Raw genomic sequence first — 12,732 nt, forward strand, 5'->3', positions numbered from 1 at the left:
GAAAATATTTTTGCCTGAAATCTAATATGTTTCATTCAGGGTTCAAATATGCAAAAAACTTATACATGAGGATAAATATAAGAGAAAAAAATGTTGACAACTTTCACTAGTACAAGCAGAAATAAAATTTAGGATTTTTTTAATTGCAATTTTTTTACCCCTTCATACTGCTATTTATGTCGTTTTCAGGAGCTGCTTGCTTTGGTTTTTTTTGTTTATTTTTTATATTTAAACTAGTTTTTTGGTCTTTTCAAGATTTATATTGAACTATGCAGCTATAAATTACATGCTTATATTAAAGGACTTGCAATTAAAATTATTCAACTCTTCTGTTATTCCAAAATTGTATGAAACTGAGAGCTCATGGTAAAAGCAGATTTAATTAACTGTTGTTTCCTGGTTCCTTTTTCCTTTTTTTTTTTTTAGTTTCTTCCCCTCACATTTTTTCCGTTGGTTAGTCGAGGACTGGGTTTTGAAATGGGCTAAACTGGCATCAGTGTTTTTTAAATCCATGAAATGTCCTTTAATTCTTAGCATTGAAAAGAGGGCTAACTGGTCCTGTCAGAAAAAATATTTAAAAATATGTAAATTGTAATAATATAGTAAATATTGTATTATTACTATAGCAAGTTTAGTTAAGTAACTAACACTATCTTTAATTTTTTACAGAGATCTTTGATGAAATAATTTATTACAATGACTCACAAAAAATCTTGTTTTCAAAATGACTTAGGGAAAACTATTAAAGAATGTGAAAAAATACTAAAATCATGCTCTATTAAGAATAAATTTAAAGATGCAAGAAGTGAGTCTGACTTTCTGGCGGCTAGGCATTTGGTAATAAAATTAATCTAAATACATGGGTACAATGATTTTTAAAATACTGATAAAATTTCCCCTCCTTCCACAATAAGAAATCTTTTCCTTTTTACCTGGATTGCAGATCAATAGCTATGTATTTTGTAAAATTGCTATGGTACAGACATAAACTCTGCGATAATTTCTTCTTGTTTTTCTTGATGTCCAGATTATATTGTCTAATACAAGAGCAACACTGTCATGGTTCACCACTTTAAATTGTTTAGAAAGGAGATAAAGCTAGAATACTTGCAGAAAAAAAGGTTTTATACTCTTGGGTCATGTATCTGTAATATTTGAGTTGTATGCAGTCTCCAAATATATAGGTATTTTTTTACATAGTGAACGTTCAATATTTCATAACAAAGACTAAATTTGTACATGGCATTTGAGTCTTTGTGTATCTAATGATCTTCTGTTTGTTTTTAATCTTTGTATTTCTCAAAGGGATTGACAGCAAAACAAGAGACCCAAGGAGATGCATTTAAGTGAGATTATGAATATATGGGGTATTATCAGGGGTGACATTAAAGATCTGATCCTGTATCCACTGAAATTAATTATAAAAACTCTCACTGAGAGAAGACAAAGGCTCAGAATAAGTTCATAAAAGTAAAACCTGCCAAATTGTAATTTTAGGCCAGCATGAGATGCCCCTTGAAGACAATGGATGAATGTCTATGATCCTTCATATGATCCAAAAATATAAGTGCTGAAAAATATTCTGAAAGATATACTTGAAACAGCAGCCTGGTTTGATTATGTTAAAGAGAAGGAAGGCAGGAAAATTGTGTTTAAATGATACTGTTATGACCTCAGGACCATATCATGAAGAAAGAAGAATTAATCAAAATTAATCTACAATTCAGTTGTTCTAAACCTTATACCCTTATTTTAGCCAGAGATAAGTCTCAGTTGGAGACATCCATTTATGGTTTTTAAAACCATTAAGGTTGTTTGTTTTTAATTTAATCTTATAATTATTAAAAATACATGTATGTTGTGTTAAGCTGAAACACCATATTAATAGTTAATTTCAAGGATATTTTTATTACTAGCCTCATTTAAAAGTTTAGTGTAGTATGAATCTGCAGATTGGATACCATATATAATCTGATAAGGAGACTCATGTCATCTGTAATTCAGGAATAAACCTGTTTAAGGCAGTAGGCTTACACTAGTGTAGAACTGGTGAGAGGTCACAGACAGGCCCATTGTTTAAAAAAATAAGGTGTAGGCAAACAGTTACACCATTTAAAAAGGAGGGTATACTATAATTTTGCTGGATTCACTGGGTTTAGCTATTTTGTCTGTCTGTTCCTATTCAATGGTAAATTGAATTCAATGGTAAATTGGCCCAGGTTATCCCTGAGTGGAACATAGCTAAATCCCAGCATTTACTATAGGATAGAAGGGGAGAGGTGAAACAGTTAAATAGATTAGCTAATTTATCCTCACAAGCAGTAACCCCACCCCCCACTCTGCTTTAAAAAGATATTATTATTCATCAATCCATGCCCCTAAAGGGATGAAATCCTGGCTGCACTGAAATCAGTGGCAAAATGTTTACTGTTTTCAATAGAAAGACATTATCTTCAAGTATTTAAATGATCATGGGATGATTTCTAAATGAGAGAATAAATGAACACAGATTTAATATCAATTCCAGGAAAACACAAAGCCTCCAGAAGAACTCTTTAACCTCCCTGGACATTCCAGCACTTACCTTAGACTAGATATTGTTTGACAACTTAACCTTTAAAAAATGACTTAAACACAGACATGCAGAATAACAAATCACTCAAAGACTCAACCGTGTTAAGTATGGCCTACAGAGATTCTGGATTCTTACCCCATTATTTGGGCTAGCTTCTATTTCCCTTATGTTTCTCAATGAGTTTACTGCTTTGTTTATCCTTTTTTTATCTTCAACCCGCTTTCAGCTCTCTCTTCAGTGCTCCTCTGTCATTATCCTTTCTTTCTCCTTTCCCTAGACTTTGTATTCAAATTACTTCATTCCTTTCTATTTAGTGTCCCTGTTCTCTGAGAGTCCATTCATAGAATCTGATAAGCAGCTGTAGCCTACAAAAGCTTATGCCTTTCTTAATAGATTCATCTTAAAGGTGCCACCCTGCCATGCCTTTGATCAGTATTCAAGCAGCAATAATGTTAGGAATCTGTCTTCTGGCTGCCCAAACAAGCCCCAGCTGATTCTGATAGCCTTGGGTGGGATTGGCTGCTGGCTGCCTGAATACCTTCAGCAGACCCCCTGAAAAGTGCCTGGGTGTAACAGCCCTTGAGTCATAGAAATCATAGAAAATGAGGGCTGGAAGGGACCTCAGGAGGTTATCTAGTCCAACCCCTCACTGCTCAAAGCAAGACTACCCTCAGCTAGATCATCCCAACCAAGGCTTTGTCTAAACGGGTCTTAAAAACCTGCAAGGATAGCGACTTCACAACCTCTTTGGGTAACCTGTGCCAGTGTTTTTCTACCCTCCTAGTGAGAAAGTTTTTGCCTAATATCTAACCTAAACCTCCCTTCCTGCAACTTGAGACCATTGAAAATTGGGAATTTTTTTTTAATAAGAGAAAACCAGGATCCCTGATAATCAGTATGATGCCTGTCGAGTGGAGCTGTGGTCCCTGACTGATGGCTGTGAATTCCACTAACAAGGCACCTCAGTCCCCTGCATAAATCTGCCCCTTAGTGACCACTGAAAAGTCCACTTAACTGACTGGTCGATCATCCTTTAAGAATTCCTTGGGAGAGAGAGAATCTGAATCTCCAGAGTGGCATTCAACTACCTGAATCACAAGACTGCTTTCCTTTTCCTAGAAGCAAGGTTTGTTTGGTGATATCTTTAAGTGGACTCTGTAACTGAGAGAGATGCTAGAAAAGCTTTTGGGTGCAAAGTGCCCTTCCTCAGATCTGAGAAAGGAGGAGACAGCCTAAACTCAGTACTAGGTGAAACAATGGCTCACGTAAAACATGCCCTTGCAGCACTCTGTGGGCTTGCAAAAAGATAGGTTTCCCTTCTGTCAAGCGGCAGTGCTCCTGATTCTTTGCTTATCATCCTGGTTGTGATCCCACTGTCTAGCTCCTGCCTGAACCTTTGCCTAGCCTGAAGTTATGTCTTGGCCCTCAGGTCTTGGACTTTGGGCATAGTTACCCTTGGTCCTTCACTTTCCAGGTTTGTGCCCTTACCCCTGAACCCTAATCACCCACATTCTGGTCATGACCATGACAACTAATTATATGTGAATGTCAGTTATATAGTTCTTGCCCTTGAAAGCAAAAGAAAGACCATAAAGTTAAATATTTTCCAGTCCTGGCTTTTACTCATGTATGGATAATAAAGAAGAAGTATGCATTAAACAAGATAAACCTCAATGAGTTTTTGCTTCTGAAAGCAGTTACGTATGAGTTTAATTTTAAGTATGGGCCTAATAAAAAGCCCACAGAAGTCAGTAGTTGTGGTATTTCTGTTACCATTAGTAAGCTTCAGATTTTAAAAAAAGAGCCCTCCTCTTTTTCTAATGTGATGTAAAGAACAGTAACTTCATTTTATCTACAAAAGTGATTTCAGGCTTTTCTTAACTTAAGGTTAACATTTTTTTTCTCAGTTAAGTTTCATTAATATGAGGCCTGTTCAAAAAATATTGAGCCTGATACTGTAGGAAACAAAATACTTTATTTACAGGGGTTTTGACTTAATCTCCTTCAAAGTATGCTTCTTCTGCAGCCACACACTTCTCCCAACTTTTCTGCCACTGTTGGAAGCATCTCTGATAAGCAATTTGTGGAATCGCTAAAAGTTGATTAGTTGCATTTTGTTTTATGGTTTCCAAATCACAAAATCTTTTTACTTTCAAGGTTTTCTTTAGTTGAGAGAAGAGAAAAAAGTCACATGGGGCCATATCAGGTGAATATGGAAGCTGCAGCACTTGTGGGATGTGGTGTCTGGCTAAAATTTGGCTAAAATTGCTTCACAAGCTGTGCTGAGTGGGCAGGCATCCAATAGTCGGACGTCCACTTTTCTGGTAATTTTTCTGGTCGTTTTATTCCCAAATCACTGGTTAAAATTGAATGGCATGAACCAACAGAATCCCAACTTCTTCTGCTATCTCTTGGGCAGTCAATTGCCTATCATTTCGAACCAAACTGCAACCCACTGCCACATTATCATCATTTCATGATGTTGAAGAGTGTCCAGAATGCCCATCACTTTCGACCGATGATTGTCTGTCTTTAAACTGAGGATAACATTCAAAAACTCTTGCACAGCTCATAGTGTCATCACCAAATGCTATTTTAAGTAATTCAAATGTTTCACTTGCCGTTTTCCAGATTTTTATGAAAAATTTAATCCACACGTGTTGTTCTGGACACTCTGACAAAACGAAAGGGGATGCGAGACACAAACAATCTTACTTCAACCGCTGGCCACAGAAAACTGGGGAAACACCGTGAGCTGAAAACCTGTCCAGAGGAGTCCCAACATGTCCAGAAATATTCACCAAAGCCATGTCCCCCAACTAATACTTTGTGCCACAAATTCACATTCAGTCTCAATACTTTTTTAACAGACCTTGTACATTTTTAGTTGAAAGAGTTAAATCCAAATCTCATAGACACCTAGGACTTAGGAGGAATTTAGGCCCGAGCCACAAAACACAATCCAGAATGATCTTTCAGCAGAACAACTTCTGCTTTTACTACTCTGTATCCATAGTAGCTTCAGGTAGGGATCCTCTCAAAACCAAACCCCACCTGTTTGCTCCTGCTTACATGCAACAAACCCAAAAATGCAGTATACAGGCATAAAACCATTCCAAAGGCACCTGACATAGCTGCTGTCAGGATGTATGCTTGAGAGTGGCCATGGAAGGCAATACACTTGGTGTGACTTCACTGATTCATTTGTGAGTTTGGTACATAAGAAGAGAAGTGGGAATGGCATTCTCAACTGACACACTGAAGATGTAATGTAGACATATCCTTGAGCACCCTTCATAATGCATAACCCTCACAACACATCTCCATTGTATCTTGAAAACACACCTAAGATCTCATGGGTTACTGTTCAGGTTCAGAAGTAATCCAGATCAGCCATCTAGGCTTACAAACTCAATTCATATCACAGCTGGAAGATAAAATCTCACCTAGTATTTGCTTTCTTTTTAGACAGCCATAGATCATTCCAAGCAAATATTCAACAGTAGCAGAATGTGAGAGGTTCATTACAAAAAACAGTTCCTGAAGGGGAAGGTGCTGCCCACTGCATAACAACCTAATATTCATACCACTTGCCCAAGAAGTAGGAGAGCTGGGTTCTAGGCCTTTTATAACTTGAAAATACTTAAATTTACAATTCCCACTTCCCAAAAGAGGCAGTGGAGCACCTTCACTCATCATGTTCAAACAAGGTCAAAGAGCAACCTAGACTTCAGGATGCATGGGATCAAAGAGAGAGAGGGAACATGATTTTTTCCAGTTATTAAGGTACACCTCTGGGAGGGGAAGGGTCCGGAATACAACCTAGAGTAGTAGAATAGATTAGAGAAGCTAAGGGCTTTCAAGTTGAGATGCCTAGATGAGATTTACCCTAGGGCTGTAAAGGAAGTAGCTGAGGTAATTTCAGAGGCATTGCCTATCCTCTTTGAGAACTTGTGGAGTTTGAGTAAGGTCCTGGGGGATTCAAAAAGGGCAAAAATAGTGCCCAGCTGTAAGAAGGGGAATAAGGAGGATCTAGGGAACTACAGACCTTATTCCCTGGCAAGCCCATGGAGCAGGTCCTCAAGGAATCTATTGTGAAGTAAGGTGATTGGGAGCAGACTATCTAGGATCACTGCTAGATACAAGTACTACTTTATGGCAGAGTTATTTACTCTACCACGTTGCACATGTAGATGCTGATGGGACTGACTGGGGCATGACAGTGCTTCAGTATGGGGCTGCCTGATGACTAGCTCTGCACTGAAGCACCCTCGTGCCCCAGCTAGCTCCTCTGCAACACGTTGAGCCAGGTCAGAGCAGCCCCAGGCTGACATGCTGACTCCCAGGGCTTGCTGCCAGCTGGAGCTGCTCTGACCAAGCTCAATGGGCTGCAGTCCTGGTTATATGTGCAGACACCACTCCCAGAAGTAATAAACTGCATGTGTAGATTTACCTAGCTAATCTGTAAGGTACTCTACCCTTCCTTCACCCTCATGGTAAGAAAATTCTTCTTAATATACACCTATTTTTCCCTTGATATAATTTAAACATTTTTATTCCTGTTCTGTCCCCTACAGCCAAAGAGAATAGTTTATCTCCATCCTCTGTACAACCAAAATTCTGGTAGGGTCATAGAATCATATGAAAGTACTGCAGTATGAAAATGAATGCCATAGCAGCATTAGAAAAGTGCATGCTGTGGGCATATCTTTATCTTAAGATCATAGGAAAGGAGGGCTGAAAGGAACCACATGAGGCCATCCAAGAGAAGTGGTGCTGGCTCCTACCCTGGGGGTCTTTAAAAGGAGGCTAGATGTACACTTGATGGGGTCGTTTGACCCCAGTACTCTTTCCTGCCATGGCAGGGGGTCGGACTAGATGATCTGCTCAGGTCCCTTCCGACCCTAGAAACTATGAAACTATCTAGTGCAGCCCTTGTTAAAGGCAGGATCATCCCTAACTGAAACATCCCAGACAAGTGTCTGTGCATCCTACTCTTGAAAATTTCCACATTTGGAGATTCCACAATTCTTCTAGGTGGTCTACTCCAATGGCTGAGCACCCTCATAGTCAGAAAGTTCCTCCTAGGACATGTCCAGACATGTGCGGATGTTTGGTTCCCCAGGGACAAGTAGCAGCAGTGCACCTTGCGCCACCGCTACTTGTCCCTGGGGCACACAGCAAGTTGTCCTGGGTGGGGTAGGAGAGGCTGGGGCCAGCACTGTGCTGGCCCCAGTAGACTTACCTGGGGTCTTCTGGGGCTGCAGCCATGATGATTCTGATAAACCGAGAGTGGTTGGCAGAAGAGCACAGTTCCGACTGGCCTGGCTTTGCTTTTCAACAGCACAGGCTGGTCAAGCGTGCATTGCTCCAGGTTTCTTTCTGTGGTTTTTGGGGGGGGGGGGGTTGACCCCAGCCTATTCACAGTTGCATGCTTGCCCAGCGTGCCCTTGCAGGACAGAGAGCATCAGACTGTGTGGTATGTGACACTGTGAATGTTTAACCCTGCCCCCGACCCCGTGCCTCTGGATGAGCCATCCATAGACTTGTCCCACGACTTTCCCTGGCCCCAGGGCCCCATTCAGCCCAGCCCCTGCCCCTTCCCAACTCCTGGTGGTGGAGTGGAGCCTGGGCATGATTAACGTGGTAACAAAATTCATGCAAGATCCAGTTAATGCGTTAATCATATTCATTAACTGTAATTAATTTAAAGCCACATTGGAGATGTAAACTGACTAGGAAGCTACATAAAGGAAACTAGAGATTGAGCTTCTATTCAGACTCAGTGATGTACTATAACAGCATTAACAAATGTAAATACTTTTTATTTACAGCTGACATTTTTCATTATTCATATTTTCACTAAAATACAAACTTTTACCACATGGAAGAAAAATTCTAAACAGCTCTGCTTTACAGTTTTAAGTGGTATAGCCATATGCTCATAAATTTAATATTCTGGTAGCTAAAACTCCATTAGCCCTATCATTTGAAACAGACCTTTGGTGGTGTCTTAGTAATGCAATTTCCTATTATTTTCCATTATGCTATGTGTAAAAGTAGATTGTATTGAACTTAACCCTAGCAAAAAAGGATTTTTTAACCTATAGTTTGACTTCTCAGTTAATTTTTACTCATTGCTTTTCTGATTTTTACTTCAGCAATAAAAATTTCCCTTTTATTTCATACTGCATATATGAATAAAAGCAACTGTGAGAAATGAAATTTGAAATTATGTTTTCAGATTTCAATGTCTGCTCCATACACTACAAAATGAAGCAATTTTCACTTTAAATAAAATTCAAATATGTTCACTGAGACAATTCATTATCAAAATACATGAATATGTTACATTGGCAAATAAGTTCTTTCTAGCTTACTGTAAAAGGAGTTTCATCCATAGTTTCATCCATAGTTACCTTCGGTAATGAATGAAAAGCTTTTAAACCATGGTACCTAAAAATAGTCACTATATAACCAAGCTAAAATCTAAGGTAGAAAAGATAATGGAAGGATAAATCTGTGTCTAAATATGAGAAATAGTTTTACAAACATGCTGTCATCAAAACACAAGCATCATCAGTGGCAATCAGTTGCAGTCATGGATGATTGTCTTCCATGATTGCCTTATCTGAGGCTCCAAAGGTGGCTGACAAGGGCAATCAGGGATTGGCAGGTTCTATTGCATCTCAGGTATGTGTTTCCTTGTGGGCTGGATGGCTCTGGAAGCCTGATTTGGTCTGCAACATGCTGTTTCTACTTTCTTATTTTTCCATCTATTGCCATTGCAAGGTTTCAAAGTACTGAGATCCTTGCAGCAAACTCTTCCTTCCTTTTGGGGCAGTCCTGGATGATACCCTCCCATGAGTTGATGTTGCATTTTTTCAAGTTGTCCTTGGGGATGTCCTTGAAGAACTTTGCCTGCCCTCCTCATAAATATACACCTTGACTGAGCTGGCGGAATAAAATTTGTTTTAGCAATTTGGAGCTGGACAACTGGATGACATGGCCAGCCCAGCAAAGTTGATGTTGAATGATAACCGCCTCAATGCTTGTAGTGTTTGCTGCAAGAGAACACTAATTTTGGTACATTTGTATTCCCACTGAATTCAAAGGATCTTCTGAAAGCAATGTTAATGGTATTTCTCCATCAACTTGAGGTGTCTCCTGCATTTTGTCCATGTTTCACCTCCATACAGTAAGATTGGGTTCCTGACTGACAAATCATGAGCTTGGTTTTGAATCTGATGTTGCAATCTTCAGACACTGTTTCTTCAGGCATCTGAAGGCTGCACTGCACATTTAAAGGTAATATTGGATTTCTTAGTTGAAGTCATCCTTCTGTGAGAGATGGCTTACAAGGTATGAGAAATACTCAACATTCTCCAGAGTCTCACTATAAATATAAATTAGTAGAGCTGAGGACTACTGATTAAGAGCTTGATGATGGAGGACCTTAGTCTTCTGAGTCCCATTTTCTTGCATGTCTTGGTAAAGACAGTGACAATCATCTGAAGATCTGCTTCTGAGTGAGCACACACTACAGCATTCTCAGTGTACTGGAGCTCAATGACTGAGGTTGGGGTAGTTTGGGTTTTGCAGTCAACTAAGATTAAACAGTTTACCATCCACTTGGTAGTTTATCTCCACTCTGATTGGAAGCTGGTTGGTGGTCAGACGTTGCCTTGCAGTATGGAATGTCAAGAAGAGTGTTGAAGTGATGATGCAGCCTTGCTTAACTCCCTTTTTAACCTCAAAGGGATCTATGATAGATTCATTACTAAGAACCACTGCTTGCATACCATCATGGAGCAGGCAAAGAATAGTGATGAATTTCAGTGTGTATCTGTACCTTAGTAGAGTCCTCCACAGTACTTCTCAGTTGACAGAGTCAGTCTTTTTTGAGGTCAAAGGAGGTCATTTGTATGTTGTTGCATTTTTCCTGCAGCTGGCAAGCAATGATGATCATGTTAGTTATACCTCTTGATTTCCTAAATCCACACTGAGATTCCAGAAGGAGTTCTTCAGCAAGTGGAAAGAAACATTGAGGAAGGTTCTTGCAATGAATTTTCCTGCGGTGGACAGCAAGGCAAGCCCTTTGTAATTTCAATAGTCAGACCTCTCTCCTTTCTTGAAGTTTGTCACAATTATGGTGTTTCTGAGGTGATCTGTGATTTTCTCATCATTCCAGATCCTAAAGATGAGGGCATGGAGCTATGATATAAGCTCCTCTTCCCCCTGCTTGAAGATTTCAGGAGGGATTCCATCTGCACCAGAATGCATCATAAGCTTGAAGGCTTTCATCACCTCATCAAGGGTTGGAGAGATTCCAAGATCATTTCTTACTGGGCGTTGCAGCATGGACTTAAGAACACGCTTGTCAACATCAGTGTTTCAACTGAGAAAGTCACCAAAATGCCCCTTCCAGTGGACACTGATGGATCTCTTTTCCTTAGTCAGGTCTCCTCCATCCTTAGCTCTCAAGGTGGTTCATCTCTGAGTGCTTGGACCATAGATGACTTTGGTGGCACTAAAAAAACCATGGCACTAAAAAATATCATGGATGTCAATGAGATGTTGAATCTCCTTCAACTTGTCTCTCCACCACCTATTCTTCATATCACAGATGATCTTCCTTTGGACCTCTGCTTTGGCTTGTTGGTGATTCAATTCTTTTGCTTGGAATTGATGTGATTCTACCAAGCACAAAAGGCCTTGAATTTATAGTTGATCGACTCTTAGACTCCCGGTCATTCTCAGCAAACCAGTCTTGATGTTTCCTGGTAGTGAATCCAAGTGTCTCTTCGCAGGTGCTGACAACAGTGGACTTGAAGGCACCCCAAGTGCTGCTGACATTCTCCCATTGTTGTTGATTGGAATTCTCCAGTTTTTCATTGAGGTACTCCTAGAAGAGATTTTGCTTGATTGGGTTTTTGAGTCCTTCAGTGTTGACCTTCTATCAGCATTGCTTCTTCTACAGACATCATTTTGGAGCCGGTTCATGACATAATCAAACAGACGAGTTGATGACTGGTCCAGCAATTGTCAGCTCCTAGCATAGATTGAGTGATGTGGGCATGTTTGTGATCCCAGGAACGAATGATGACATTTTGTCAGTCAAGTGTCAATGCTTAGATACAAGGCCATGATGTCTTGTACTTGTTTTTTCTGGTGGAACATGGTGTTGGTGATGGTGAGTCCATGTTCCATGCATTTGGTCAAGAGAAGGATGCTGCTGAAGTTGACCTTGCACACTCCCTTCCTTGTCAATGATTCCATTCTTGAGCTTTGAGCCTCTTCTGACTGGCTTTGAATGACTGGTCAGAATAAGCCTGTCTCCCTCCAGAATATCAGAGAGAACTTGGTTAAGGTTGGCATAGAATTCTTCCTTGGTTACATCTAAGATGAAGATGATTCTCATTAAGTTCAACAGGGAACTCATTGAGTTGGTTTATGAGCAGGGATCCTGATTTTCTCTGACAAAAAAAATCACTGATTTCCACAGAGGCAGGCACATGGCATTGTGCTGCTCCCAAGGCAGTGGCAGTGGGGCACAAAGCCAAGCTTGCAGCTGCAGCCTGGCTCTGCCCTGCACACAAATCCAGGGATCTCCACTGGGGTGTGCACAGCGGTGGGAGCCCCCCCACCCTGCACCCCTGGATATGCCACCTGGGGTCTGAGCATCCCACAATCCATCCCAGGGCCCCGTTCATGCCAGCCCCTGCCTCTGCCTCAGCCTTATTCCCTCCCTCACCACAGGGGCTGCACTCAGGGGGGACTGTGGCAGCAGTGGCACACCTGCTCCTAGACTGGAAGGGAACACGCAGAGGCATCAGATAGGGAAGAGGAACTGCTGCTGCATGCAGCCCCTGTACAGCCCAGCTGGAGTGGGCAGGAGCTTCCTTTGCTCCTAAGTGCAGCCCCAACATCAGTCAGTGGAAGGAAGAATGGGAAAATAAGGGAAAGGGTGGGGAGGTGCCATGCTTCTGAGCACAGAGGGGAAGAGAGAGAGGAAATGCTTACCTTTTTGAGACATAAATCCCTGGCTGCTGCTTCAGTGGCATGGTCAGAAAGCAGGGATGAGGCCACACCACTGCATCCTATCTGGATCACCCCCCTGTCCCTGACCAAGCTATCCCAATGTCTGTGCAACCTGC

The sequence above is a fragment of the Crocodylus siamensis genome, chromosome 1 (assembly GCF_052110815.1).
Source record: "Crocodylus siamensis isolate JL-2025a chromosome 1, ASM5211081v1, whole genome shotgun sequence".
Classification (NCBI taxonomy): domain Eukaryota; kingdom Metazoa; phylum Chordata; order Crocodylia; family Crocodylidae; genus Crocodylus; species Crocodylus siamensis.